The sequence below is a fragment of the Mesoplodon mirus genome (genome assembly GCF_964341445.2).
Source record: "Mesoplodon mirus genome assembly, chromosome: 3".
NCBI classification, from domain to species: domain Eukaryota; kingdom Metazoa; phylum Chordata; class Mammalia; order Artiodactyla; family Ziphiidae; genus Mesoplodon; species Mesoplodon mirus.
The window spans coordinates 87,247,288-87,261,556 of NC_138978.1; positions in this window are offsets into that span (position 1 = coordinate 87,247,288).

Consider the following 14,269-nt stretch of genomic DNA (forward strand, 5'->3'; position numbering starts at 1 on the left):
TGCCAACAAACACATGAAAGGATGCTCAACATCTTTGCTCATTAGAGAAATGCAAATCAAAACTACAATGAGATATCATCTCACACCAGTCAGAATGGCCATCATCAAAAAATCTAGAAACAATAAATGCTGGAGAGGGTGTGGAGAAAAGGGAACACTCTTGCACTGTTGGTGGGAATGTGAATTGGTACAGCCACTATGGAGAACGGTATGGAGGTTCCTTAAAAAACTACAAATAGAACTACCATATGACCCAGCAATCCCACTACTGGGCATATACCCTGAGAAAACCATAATTCAAAAAGAGACATGTACCAAAATGTTCATAGCAGCCCTATTTACAATAGCCCGGAGATGGAAACAACCTAAGTGTCCATCATCAGATGAATGGGTAAAGAAGATGTGGCACATATATACAATGGAATATTACTCAGCCATAAAAAGAAATGAAATTGAGCTATTTGTAATGAGGTGGATGGACCTAGAGTCTGTCATACAGAGTGAAGTAAGTCAGAAAGAGAAAGACAAATACTGTATGCTGACACATGTATATGGAATTTAAGAAAAAAAAATGTCATGAAGAACATAGGGGTAAGACAGGAATAAAGACACAGACCTACTAGAGAATGGACTTGAGGATATGGGGAGGGGGAAGGGTAAGCTGTGACAAAGTGAAAGAGCGGCATGGACATATATACACTACCAAACGTAAGGTAGATAGCTAGTGGGAAGCAGCCGCATAGCACAGGGAGATCAGCTCGGTGCTTTGTGACCGCCTGGAGGGGTGGGATAGGGAGGGTGGGAGGGAGACGCAAAAGGGAGGGGATATGGGAACATATGTATATGTATAACTGATTAAATTTGTTATAAAGCAAAAAATTTAAAAAAAAGAAGAATTAAAAAAAAAGAATAACTACAAAATCTGAATAGACCTATAACAAGTAAAGAGATTAAATTAGTAATTTTAAAACTTCTCTTAAAGAAATGCTCAGGCTTAGAAAAAGGGAGAAAGGAATTGAAGCATATCACTACAAAACTTCATCAAATCACAAAGGAAGACAGCAAGAGAGGAAGAAAAGGATACAGGAAAACTTTAAAACAGCCAGAAAATAATGAACAAAATGACAATAGTAAATACTTACCTGTCAATAATTACTTTAAATGTAAATGGATTAAATTCTCCAGTCAAAAGAGATGGAATGGCTGGATGGATTAAAAAAACACAAGATCCAATAATATGCTGCCTACAAAAGATTCACTTTACCTTTAAGGACATACATAGACTGAAAGTGTAGAGCTGATAAAAGATATTCCATGCAAAGGTAACTGAAAGAGAGCAGGCATGGCTATACTTACATCAGACAAATAGACTTTAAGTCAGAAACTGTCATGAGACAAAGTCACTATATAATGATAAAGTGGTCAATCTATCAAGATGATACAATTATAAATATATATATGCACCCAACATCAGAATACCTAAATATATAAAGCAAATATTAACAGAACTGAAGGGAGAAATAGATAGCAACACAGTAATAGTAGGGGACTTTAATACCCTATGTTCAACAATGGATAGATCATCCAGGCAGAAAATCAACAAGTTGGACTTGAACTATACTTAGACCAAATGAGCTTAATAGACATAACAGCATATTTCATCAAACACATTCTTTTTAAGCACATATGAAACATTCTCCAGGATAAATCATATGTTAGGCTACAAAACAAGTCTCAGCCAATTTAAGAAGATTGAAATCATACCAAATATCTTTTCTGACCACAATGGAATGAAATTAGAAATCAATAATAAGAGGAAATGGAAAAGTCATAACCAAGTGCAAATTAAACAATACATCTCTGAACAACCAGTGGTCAAAGAAGAAACCAAAAGAGAAATTTAAAAAATATCTTGAGACAAATGAAAATGGAAACACAACATACCAAAACTTATGGGATGCAGCACAGTTCTAAGTGGGAAGTTTATAGCAATAAATGCCTACATTAAGGGGGAAAAAAGATCTCAAACAGCCTAACTCCACACCTCAAGGAACTAGAAAAAGAAGAGCAAATTAAACCTAAAGTTAGCATATGGAAGGAAATAATAAAGATCAGACCTGAAATAAATTAAATAGGAAAAAACAATAGAAAAGATCAATGAAAATAAGTGTTGGTTAAAAAAAATAAAATAGATAAACCTTTATTATACTAAGAAAAAAAAGAAGGCTCAAATGAATAAAATTATAAATGAAAAATGAGACATTATAACCAACACCACAGAAAAACAAAGGATCATAAGAGACTACTATGAACATTTATACACCAACAAATTAGACAACCTAAAAGAAATGGACATGTTCCTAGAAACATGCAACCTACCAGTGAGATTATGAAGAAACTGAATAATGAAGAAATAGAAAATCTGAACAAGCCCATAATGAGTAAGAAGATTGAATCAGTAATAAAAACCTCCCAGCAAAGGAAATCCCAGGACCTGATGGCTTCACTGGTGATTTCTGCCACACTGTTGAACAAGAATTAATACCAATCCTTCTCAAACTTTTCCAAAATATTGAAGAGGAAGAAATACTTCCAAACTAGTTTTTAGTTGGACTGTATCCAACTAAAAAGCTTCTACACAGCAAAGGAAACAATCAACAGTGTGAAGAGACAACCTAGAGAATGGGAGAAAATATTTGCAAACCATACATCTGATAAGAGGTTAATATCCAAAACATATAAGGGACTCAAAAAACTCATAGTAAGAAAACAAATAGGGCTTCCCTGGTGGTGCAGTGGTTGAGAATCTGCCTGCCAATGCAGGGGACATGGGTTCGATCCCTGGTCCGAGAAGATCCCACATACCATGGAGCAACTAAGCCCATGAGCCGCAACTACTGAGCCCACATGCCACAACTACTGAAGCCCGCACACATAGAGCCTGTGCTCTGCAACAAAGAGAAGCCATCACAATGAGGAGCCTGCACACCACAACCAAGAGTAGTCCCTGCTCACCACAACTAGAGAAAGCCCACACACAGCAATGAAGACCCAACACAGCCAAAAATAAATAAATTTATTTTAAAAGAGAGAAAACAAATAACCCAGTTTTAAAATGATCAAAGACCTGAATAGATATTTTTCCAAGATGTACAAGTGGACAACAGGTATATGAAAAAGTGCTCAATATCACTATTCATCAGGCAAATGAAAATCAAAACCATAATGAGGTATCACCTCACATCTGTTAAAATGGTTGTTATCAAACAGATAACAAATAACAAGTGTTGGTGAGGATGTGGAGAAAAGGAAACCCTTATACAGTATTGGTAAGAATGTAAATTTGTATGACCATTATGGAAAACAGTTTGCAGGTTTATAAAAAAAATTAAAAATAGAACTACCATGTAATCCAGCAATCCCACTTTTGGGTATATAACCAAAGGAAATGAAACCAGGATCTTGAAGAGGTATCTGCACTCCCATGTTCATTGCAGCACTATTCACAAAGGCAAGATTTGGCAACAACCCAAGCATCCATCGACAAATGAATGGATAAACAAGATGTTATATATGTATATATTTATATATTATATAAATGAAATTTAACTCTGAGAAAGGAGGAAATGCTGCCATTTGCAGCAACATGGATGAACCTGGAGGACATTATGCTAAGTGACATAAGTCAGACAGATAAAGACAAATGCTGTATGATCTCACTTATATGTGGAATCTAAAAAAAAAAATGTGGAATTTATAGAAGCAGAGACTAAAAAGGTGGCTACCAGGGACTGAGGGAGTGGGAGGTGGGGTGGGAATTGGGAGATGCTGGTCAAATGGTACAAAGTTGCAATCATGTAGGATGAATAAGTCTAGGGCTCTAATATACAGGCATAAGGTCTATACTTAATAATATTGTATTGATCACTGTAAATAAGCTGAGAGAGTAGATTTCAGGTGCACTCATCATACCCACAAAAAATGGCAGCTGTGAGATATGTTAATTGCTTGCATGTAGTAATTATTTCACTAGGTATACGAATATCAAATCACCATGTTTTATACCTTAAATGTATACAATTTTCATTTTAAACTATATAAATTAAAAAAAGAAAGAAAGCCAGTTTAGCAAAGTTAAGTGATAGAGATGTAGGATAAAACATGAGACAGAGGGTAAGGTGTTTTAGGGGAGTACAAAGGAAGAGTGGGGCATGTAGAGGCATGTAGAATGTTATAGATTGTTATAAGCCTTTTCTTCTGAGCAGGAAGGGGAACTATAATAAGGTTTTGAGCAGATTAGTAAAATTATCTGACTTACATTTTAACAGGCTGCAGGCGGGCAGCAGCAAGAAGATCAACTGGGAAGCTGTTGCAGTGGCCCAGGCTCAAGAGAGTAATGTGGCTTAGAGTGGCAGTGGAGAAGGTGGTGAGGAATGATTAGCCTCTGTATATGTTGTGAAGGAGGAACTGACAGAATTCACTGACAGATCCACTGGGACGTGGAGAAAGAGGGAAGTCAGTAAAGGAGAAATAAAAATGGGTTAATATATGTAAAATGTTTACTTACCATAGAGCCTGGTTAATAGAAATCAGTGAATCAATTTCAGGTGTTATTATTATTATCACTACTTCCTGTTGTGAGAGTCATGGAAGGTAATGTATGGAACCTGTAAGTATTATCTAGAGTAAGGTGTTTATAAAATGATTAAACTCTGAGAGATAGGTCACAACAGGAGATTGTGCCTCTCCCCAAAGCTGGCTGATGGGCAGGTGAGGAAGCTTCAAGCCTCAGAGATGAATTAAATGACTTATCCAGGTCCTAGCTAAGACTGTTGAATAAGATCAATAAGTGGCCACACTCTTTGTTTCCCAGTACTTAGAATCTTAGTTACTTTCTTTTTCCTTTCTTTTTTTTTTTTTTGGCCACGCGGCACATCTTGTGGGATCTTAGTTCCCTAACTAGCGATTTAACCCAGGCTCTCAGTAATGAAAGCACCAAGTCCTAAACACTGGACCACCAGGGAATTCCCCTTAGTTACATTCTTGAGTACTGTTTTTGTAATATTTATTATGTGTATATTTTTACTAAAAAACAAATGCATATTCAATGCAGAGAATTTAAAAAACATAAAGAAAAAAAATTTAACTACGCAGAAATAATATCACTCAGTTTTCTGAGACATATACATATTTCTTAAATTAAAGCTGGGGTCATACTATACATACTGTCTTGAAGCCTGCCTATTCACTTAACAATACATTGTTTCTTTGACAATATTCTTCCACAACATCATTTTCAATGGCACATAATGAATACATTACAATCATGTATTCCCTATTGCTCAATATTCAGGCTATTTCTAATTTTTTTGATATTATAAGCAACACTGTGATGAACATCACGATTATTTCTTTGCACAGCTCTAATTTCATAGAAGAGCTTCCTGGAGGTGGAGCTGCTCGGTCCAAGTGCATTCTTAAAGCTTCTGTTACATGTTGCCACCAACTTAATATTGACGGTCCAGGACACACATTTTTACAACTGAAGACTCCTTGGGTCCACAGGCCTCCTCGTTGAGGAACATGGTAGAACAGAATTATGAACTTAAAAGAATTTCAAGTCCAGTCTTTATATCCTATTCGAAGATGTGAAATGACTTTACCTCTATTTTTCAATGCCTCTATTTCCCAAATGAAGCTAAGGCACTTTCTTCAATGCAGTGAAAAAGCCCCTTGAAAAGATTGTGACTTCCCAAAGTACATATTACCTAAACCAAAAAATCCTCAGAGACCAGGCTCTGTCCTTACAATCATCCTTCATCTGGAGAAGGGGAAACAAATCTCCTTTGTCTTCCAAACCATTATCTCCTGTTTTATTTTTAATCATGTTTGGAACTTTACTGAATTGAGAACTGGGAACAAGGAACCAAAGAGCTCAAGAGCTAATTGTTGGGAAGAGCAACGTTCATCCACTGTCTGGTGCGAGTGGGCATTTCAGCCAGAAGGCCATGGGAGGAGGCTGAGGGCTCTGTTCTCTCAGCCACAAGACCTTGGCCTGGTGTTGAATAAAGTATGTGTTGCACTTGGAAATGGTAGGCTGGGCTGAGCCAGCTGACCCAGGGAGGATGTCCCTACCCTCACCCCAGGCAGGGGAAGGTGGTGTTGGGCTGCTTCTGAGGGGGTGCTAGGAGACAGGGGTGGTAAGGGCAAAGGGGGAAAGCAGGGGCAGTGGTGTCCCCGGTAACTGTGGGAACAGCCCCTCCTCAGCTCTCACTCCCCACCCTCCACCTTGGACCTTAGACCTGCATGAGTCCATATCATTGGGCATCCAAAGTTTCTGCATTGGGCTGATGGAGCAGTCCCCACTGAGAAAGCCGAATTTCCTCATCGTGGTTGAATTGAAGCCATTCACTTGGATGACGCAGCACTGGAGTCCGGCACTGGACTTTTTCCTTGTCCAGGTCACAAGAACGCCAAGGATTTGCTGGATAGCAGTGTTTTCCCAATATACAAAGAGTCACCATGAACTTGTACAAAGGCCATGAACGTCAACTTGGGAAGAAGGATCCCCGACCAAAACTCAGAACTCTCTCCAGGAAATCTCAGAGCGCTTGGTCAATAAATTTGGATTCCCCTGGAAAACCTCCAAGCTCCCCTAAGGCACATGGTTTCACAGCACCCCAAAAGGACCCACAGTTGCTTTTTTCTATGGAGGCCATGAAGGCACCCACTTGCATGAGGTCACCTAGCCTAAGGGGTGCAGCAGGATGGCTCCTCTGATGGCAAAGCACCATCCTTCCCTGGAAAGTGCCCACTTTCCTCCCTCCCAGGTTCTCACATGGACCACATTCCATGATGGTGCTCCTCTAAGTGCACCAGTGGCCCTGCATGTGACCCAAAGTCCCGTGGAAACCACAGCAACTGCAGAGACCCGAGAAGCCACAGGCATATGTGTCATCATGATCTCAGAGATCCACCCCTCAGGCAGCTGGCTGAATGTCACAAAAATCAATTAACTACATTAAATTGACTTTTGGGGTGTTAACCCAGAGCAGGCACTGACATCCATCCCTCAGGCTTCGCAGGGCAGTGAGAGCTGATCTGAGTCATTGTACAATGGGTCCCAATAGAATCCAAGTATAAACAGGGAGGTGCAGGTCTGGCCCATCCCCTCTGAGTCAGAGCAGGCCTCCCGCTTGCGGTCCCCCAGACCTGGCTGCCCCTCCTCCCTTGTGTGGGGCACACTCCCCGAAGCAGCTCACTCTCCTGCAAGAGAGGACACAGGGATGCCTGCTCAGGAATCCTGGGGCTGAAGGGAGGGGAAAGCAGGTTGTCCTTGGTTGGTTTTAGTCCCACACCTCCACTTCTGAGCAGATGCACTTTTCTTCCTCCTTCTCCTTCCCTCCTTTCTTTTCCTTTGCTTTGACTTCTCTTTTCCCACATCCAACTTGGGAAGTAGGAATTGGCAATACTCAAATGACCCTATAGGCAGATAAAGATAGAAAGTCTAGAAAGATAGAACATCCCAAGAATTGTTTGGAAAGTATCTGCTATTATATCATATATGTTATCACATACACAGATACACAGAAAAATCAGAAAAGTCATACCTTTGTTTAACTTGTTGACACTTTCTTTGTGGTTTAGTTTAGTTTATCTTTTGAATTACAGGTGGGTCTATGGGAACAAACACCATCATCTTTTCTTCTTTTCTGAGCTTAGAGACGCTAAAGTCCTGTGGGCTAGGTGAGTTTTGAGAAGCTGTGGCTGGGGTTAGTATGGATCAGGGGAGACAAGCTTTCAGACCTAAAGTCCTGTCCAATAGTGTAATAATATTCGCGATTGTTGGTAGATGTGAGCGGCCTCAGCTACTTTGGGAGGCAGCACTAGAGCATAGGGTTAAAAGCACCAAAGTTGTGGTCACGCAGGCTGAGTTCAAAACTCAGTTTACACCCTAAGTGATCTCAGTGAGTTATTCAGCCTCTCTCAGGATCAGTTTTGTCACTCATAAAATAGGTGGTCCTGAGGACTGAACGAGCTAACATGAGTAAGCCACTTGATGCATATTGTAAGTATGCAGTAAGTGATAGCTATTATTCTGTAACAAATTTTTAAAGTGAATCTGTTTGTTTGTATTATTAAGACTTGCAACATGATAAATTGTTTCCTTTAAAATGTTTTCTAGTAAGTAAACTATTGGGTTTGAAAAAAAAACCCTTGTTTTTTTACTGTAAAAAGACCCTCTATTGAGTACTGTTAAACAAACCAAATAAGCTCTTAGATTAAGAATGTAAACCTCAATACAGGTATAATTTATTAATTTTCTCAGTTGATGATATTATTATCATGGAAGACAATTAAGTTAATACATCAAGTTCACCTATAATTTAAAAAAGTAAAAAAGATCTAGAAAGAGTGGAAACACTTTCCTTACCTAGACTCTGGTCATTACCATCTTAAGTTTACTTAGACCCAAATGATGAGAAGTGAAAGGCAGCTGACCCAAAGTGACAGAGGGTAGGAAGCTGGGGGAAGGGCTTCCATCTTGGAAAAGACCAAAACAAGAGCTTCCGCGGAAGTAAAGATTCACACAGGAAAGGCCTGGAAAACCCACAGCTAAGTGGAGGGCTCCTACCGTGGTTCTGATCCCCCGATGGTGACTGATAACTCCCATTGTGTCCAGGCCTGGTGCTTCCGGGCAGGAAATCCCAGCCCCCGAACCAGGATAAGGCCAGCCTGGGAGCAGGTCCTGTGGGGGGCATCTCACTGCCACTTCCCACTTTCCTGACAGGGTCAGGTTCAGGCTCCCTTTCCCAGGACCTCAGAAGTCCGAGAGGTCAGGGCTGTTGCAGGCTGGTGTGGAATTCAGCCTCTTCTGCGTGGAGGTCAGTTGTTAAAGCCAGGTCTGGGAGTGGGAGTGGGGTGCTTGCCAAGGGATGGGGTGTGAGGAGGGTGAAGGATGAGGAGAAAGAAAAAGACACGAATTTGAAGGTTCACAAGGTGGCTTATATTTGGGGGACATAGGGAGGTCAAGGGTCATGGTAGAAGGTGACTTGAGGGTTGAGATAGGAAGAATTATTTCTCCCCTGTATTTGAATATTTTTCCCAGTTTTAACTATATTTTGGTTAATCTAGCTAATAAGTGAGGACATACTAGATCTGTGTTTTTGCAAAATCTGCTTATTTTCATGGTGATACTGAGCCCTGGGAGGCCCAGCTGGGCATCTTCCTGGCATCCTTTTGTCATATCCTAGTCACACATTGTACCAGAGTCCCCAAAAAGTAGGCTTTAAAATGCCTGACCTAGGTGTGCCTCTGTCTGTGCATTTTTAAAGATGGGATAAGAGAATCTGGGAGAATTTCTAATGATAAACTAATAATAAACTCATACAGACTTTTCCAAATGCTTTAGCTATAGTAATTCATTCAATCCTCATAACAACTCTTTGAAGTAGGAAGTAATATCTTCTCCATTTTATACATATAGAAACTGAATCACAGATAAGTAATTTCACCGAGGTCACACAGCTTATAAATGGTACAGCTGGGATTGAGCACCGGCAGTCTGGCTCCACTGACCATGTTCTTACCAGCTACACTATGATGTCTTTCATTAAATTATAACTTTGTATCTTAACTTTAGAACAAGAATCATAATGTGATAATAGCTGTTTTTTAAAAAAATCATGTTACTGCTTTTTTTCTGAATATAAAACATAGTTATTGTAGAAAATTTGAAAAAAATTTTAAACTTCACAAAGAAGAAAGTTAAAACTACCATACTCTCGCCACATAGAAATAACTACAATTTACACTTTATTATATTTTCCTTCAGATTTTTTTCTATGCATAAATATGTGTACATTATTGAGCTAATGCTCTACATAGTATTTTGTAACCCATTTTTTCCCCCTGAACAATGTATCACGAATGTGTTTTATGCCATGAAGTATTCTACAACTTGATTTTTAACAGCTGTTAAGTATTCCATCATTGTATCCCATGATTTATTTAACCAACTCCCTGCCATTGGACATTCAGTAATTACCTTTTTTTCCCCCCAATTTAAAAAATAACTCTGGGGCCTTCCTTGGTGACGCAGTGGTTGAGAGTCCACCTGCCGATGCAGAGGACACAGGTTTGTGCCCTGGTCTGGGAAGATCCCATATGCCATGGAGCGGCTAGGCCCATGAGCCATGGCCTCTGGGCCTGTGCGTCCAGAGCCTGTGCTCCGCAACGGGAGAGGCCAAAACAGTGAGAGGCCCACGTACAGCAAATAATAATAATAATAATAATAATAATAATAATAATATTAATAATAATAACTCTGTGATAATCATAATAATCACCACTTTTAAATACGTATTTTCATTCTGCTAAAACAAAGAGGGTTTGTTACTGGGACAATTATCCAAGAAGGTCTCAGTTTGAAAAGAAAGTTCTGAGAAGTTTGAAAAGCCATCTAAATGCAGCATTCAGTTCTCCCTGGCTTGCAGAGGACACTGATCCTAACCCAGGCCAAGGCAGCATGGAGTATTCATATATTCAGCTGGTTAATATTTTGGGGGCACATACTATTTGCCAAGCACTATTTCAGGAGCAGGGGATATAACCTCCAGGGCAATCATGGAGCTTTTAAAGGGAGAGACTAAGAGCCCAGGGTCCTAAAGTCAGACTGCTTGCTCTGGCCCCAAGAAGTCTAGCTGTGTGACTTTGGGCAGGTAACTTCACTACTCTGAACCTCAGCCTATTCATCTGTGAATAAAAATAACAGTACTTATCTCATGGATTGTTATGAACGTTAAATAATACCTGTGAAGGTTTCCTACCATGTCTGATACATACTAAGTGCTCTACCTATTATTATCATTAACTCTAACTCTGTCCTCCTGCTTTTATCATTGAAGATTTGTCCATCTGAAGCTCTAGTCCCATCTCTCAATAATTCTAAATCTCTCTATTATCTACTGAAGAAAAGTCATCTATTCTCCCACCAGCAGCCTAACTGAGGCAACTGTCTAACCTATTATCACTTGAGTGGTGCAAACTGTCAAGGAAAAAGGAAACACGAAGTTAACAGATAAAAATAGAGTTCAACAGTTAGCCTTCCAAACTGCAGTAGATACTCGATTAGTCTTGAAACTTAGAGTCAACAAAACACAATTGCTTAAAGTTTACTCTGGACAAAGAGATTTCCTCAGTGAGAGAAAATCCTGCCCAATGCCTCATGTTCCTTAGAGTTCAGTTTCCATTTTGAAACACTAAACCCTCCAGTTACTCTTCTACAAATTACATCTGCTGTGGCCCACACAGCAACCGTATCACTAACGCTAAGTGAGGAACACCGAATGCTTCGTTCCAACCGGCGTATTTTCCATCTCTTCTGTGGTCAAGAGCTTCATGAGAATCCAGTACTGCAAAGCAAAGAGGCACTGGGGACAACACTACAATGGTGATTCTGCCCTTTTTATTCCCTCCCTCCTGCAAAAAATCAGCATTTCATTCTCATTCTTTGATAAGTCTACAAGACTAACCTTCTTTTTTTCCCCTTGTAACTTGTATTATTTAAATGGCAAAACACAGTCCAATACAGTGCTAGCAGGAGTGGAGATTTGCGAGGTGAAATGGGGAGGGATGCCCTCATGCATGAAGTCACAAGAAGCCCCAAGTTAGCTTAAAAATCTTCTCAGCTATTTATTCCCAGTCTTTTAAAAATGCTGCAAACTGTGGGAGAATAAAGGTGGCTCTCTGTCATCCCTGAAAATTGATTGGGCAAGAAATGTGACTTTGGGGGGAACCAAATTTAGGAGTAATTGAAGGGGCTGCGTAATCTAACAGGTGGAGGATCAAACTGGGTTTTCTGTTCCTTCAGCCATTACCAACAGGGTTCTAGAGCTGGCTTCACACTTCACTTCTCAATCCTTTAGTTTTCTTTTTTGTAAATTGAGAGTCATACTACTAGGTAATCTCTAAAGTCTTGTACAAGTTTCTATGAGATATTTTTTAAAACATATTTTTGCTCATTTATTAGAATTGGGAAGTCCGATAAATATGTTTATTAATATTGTAGATGGGCAAAGAGCATGAACAGACAATTCATAAGAAAAGAAACAAATAACTAATGAACATTTCCAAAGAAGGTTAAAGTTACTAATAATCACTATTTTCCTCTTACCCAAATAATAACTCTTAAAAAAAAGTTTGTATTAAAGAAGTTTAGAAGAGTCCGGTGGAGAGTTGAGATAAACTTGCTTGCTGGAAAGATCATGGAGATATAACAGTGAGCTCTAAATCAGCCGGGGTCTAAGCAGAGTGGGGCCTGCTATCTCACAGCCTGGTCCTCCCACTGTTCCCTCTGTGGACTCTGCTGGTTTTCTTTGCCTGGAATCCGGGCCCCTTCTGCTGTCAGCACTTCTTGGGCAGCCACTCACCCCTGACTCTCAGGCCATTTGTTTGGGGGTTGCTGGCCAATCCCTGGTCACTCCAGTGGAACAATCCTGGGACTTCTGTCAGAATTGTCAGGAAAGTGAGGTTTCTTTCTGCTGCCACTAATAGCTATAAGAAAATAGCAGAAAGGAGAAGCGTGGTTGCCAGGAGCTGGGGGGAGGGGGAAAGGAAGCGCTGTGTGTAATGGATATAAACTTTCCATTTTGCAAGATGTAAAAGTTCTGGAGATCTGCAGCACAACAATGAGAATATACCTAACACTACTAAGGTGTACAATTAGAAATGGTTAAGATGGGGCTTCCCTGGTGGCGCAGTGCTTGAGAGTCCGCCTGCCGATGCAAGGGACTTGGGTTCGTGACCCGGTCCGGAAAGATCTCACATACCGCGGGCGGCTGGGCCCGTGAGCCATGGCCACTGAGCCTGCGCGTCCGGAGCCTGTGCTCCGCAACTGGAGAGGCCACAACAGTGAGAGGCCCGTGTACCGCAAAAAAAAAAAAAAAAAAAAAAACCACTATGTGACCATAGATCCAAATGAATGAGACAATTTACCAGCTTCCTTTCCTGCTGGGGGACATCCCTCTTGGGACTGTACATACACACACACACATACACACACACACACACACACACATATGCACACTGTATCTGGAAGGATAGAGGAGAAAATGATGTTTATCTTTGGGCAAAAGGACCGGGAAACAGTATGGGAGTGAGAATATTTTAGTGACTGTACCACTGTTTGAAGATCTCCTATATGTGTATCTATGACCTAGCCCCCTCCCACACAAAAAAATATTTAAAAGAATAGCGTTAGATCCCCATCTACCGGCTTGTGACAGCAAGTTAAAGAGAAAGGTGAATATGATCCAATTTTTTAAAAAAAATTTAAGAACATCAGTAAAAAAAAAAAAAAAAAAAAGCTATGTGACCTTGGGTGAGGTTTAGTGTCTGATAATCTTCATTAGGGTGATAAGGTGACTGGCTGGCTTTTTTATTCAAGAAGCCCCAAATCTCAATATGGTAGGTCTTTTCTCCTGGGCTGGCCAATCTCTCTAGAGATGAATTTCCTGTCTAGACTCCCCCCTAGTCTCTATAAGCCTGACTGCTCAAGTTCTGTGAGCTAAGTGGGGGAAGGAGCTGGAGGTCTCACATTCAGAATGTGGAATTCCCTGTTTTCCAAAGACTGTCTCCAACTCTTTCATTTTCAGGTACCTCCCCTGCACAACCTTGCCATATCTAGTGTCTCGGGGTCTGGAACCTCTCTGGTTAAAACCGCCCCCCAACAGTAAATCTTCAGTCTCTGCCAGGGTTGGGGAGAGGAGGGGGCCTCCTCATATACCCTTTCAGACGCTGTCTCTGTTTTCAGCCTCACACCGCCCCCTTGCCTTCAGAGGCTCCTTCATCGTTAGTTCCTCAGCCTTTCTGGGGCTCTGTGGCGTGAATGGGCTGGCCTCTCCTTCGAATCTCTTTGTAGTGAGTGTTAGGGTACGCCACACAGGAGCTCCCTTTTTGATGGAGACTCATTTCCCAGCGGCTGGGAGTATTTTCTGACGAAGGCTTACAGCTGAGTTCCTTCCCAGGAATTGGCCCCGGATGAAGGAACCTGCCTCACCCAAGATTATCTCCCTTCCAGGGGAAGCCACATCCAATGACTGGCCCGTGGAGGGGTACAAAGGCCTGAGCCCCTTGCTTCAATTTGGGACCACTCTGAAGAGCTTCCTGTGATGTCAGTTAAGACTGCCGTGACTGCATCCCAGTTCCACTTCTCTCTCTGCCCAGCCCTGCATCTTTCACTCCCCCTCAGGTGTGGTTCCCAAGAGCT